Source organism: Nanorana parkeri, unplaced genomic scaffold (assembly GCF_000935625.1).
Source record: "Nanorana parkeri isolate BGI_ZX_2015 unplaced genomic scaffold, ASM93562v1 scaffold658, whole genome shotgun sequence".
Taxonomy (NCBI): Eukaryota; Metazoa; Chordata; class Amphibia; order Anura; family Dicroglossidae; genus Nanorana; species Nanorana parkeri.
Window position 1 is genome coordinate 262,317 of NW_017306926.1, and position 798 is coordinate 263,114.

A 798-nucleotide genomic window follows, 5' to 3' on the forward strand; every position below is an offset into this window, starting at 1 on the left:
CTGCCGCCCCTCTACTCCCTGCCGCCCCTCTACTCCCTGCCGCCCCTCTACTCCCTGCCGCCCCTCTACTCCCTGCCGCCCCACTACTCCCTGCCGCCCCTCTACTCCCTGCTGCCCCAAGGCCGGGCCTCGGTTTAGGGTTGCCACCTTTTCTTCAAGCGAAACCCGAACACTCTAGTAGCCTCTATCTTCATTTTGGTTGCCCCTGTCTGCCTGACATCTTGTGTCCGGGTTTCTGCGGCCATGAAATCCGGACACAGCATTCAAAACCCGAACTGTCCGGGTGAATCCTGGACAGGTGGCAACCCTACCTCGGTTGGCCCTTTACTCCCTGCTGCCCCAAGGCCGGGCCTTGGTTGGCCTTGTGGGAAATCCGGCTTCCCACTCATCTACAGGGTTCTCCTATTCTGTGCTGTTATGCAAACTCAGGTGCCGGGAGACAGTGTTTCTTAACACCATGAGTTTAGGCAATAGCAACTGGCAGACAACAGGGGGCCCCTCCGAACAAGTCTCCCCTCCCCCCGATGATTAGTCTACTGCAGTCAGGAGGGAGCATTTCCTCAGTCCCCCCTCCCCCAGTGATCAGTCTGCTGCAGGCAGGAGGAAGCATTTCCTTAGTCTCCCACCCCCAATGATGGTGTCCCTCGTTAATGCCTGAACAAAGATGGTGCCGCCCCTTTGGAGAGAAAAGCAGATGAAGGCATTGTCAGGCTGGTTGACAGCCTGAGCGGTGTTCGAGTGTCACCCGCCGAGATGTCACCGCGCATGCGCGATGCCATCATCGCGAACGAGCGACCG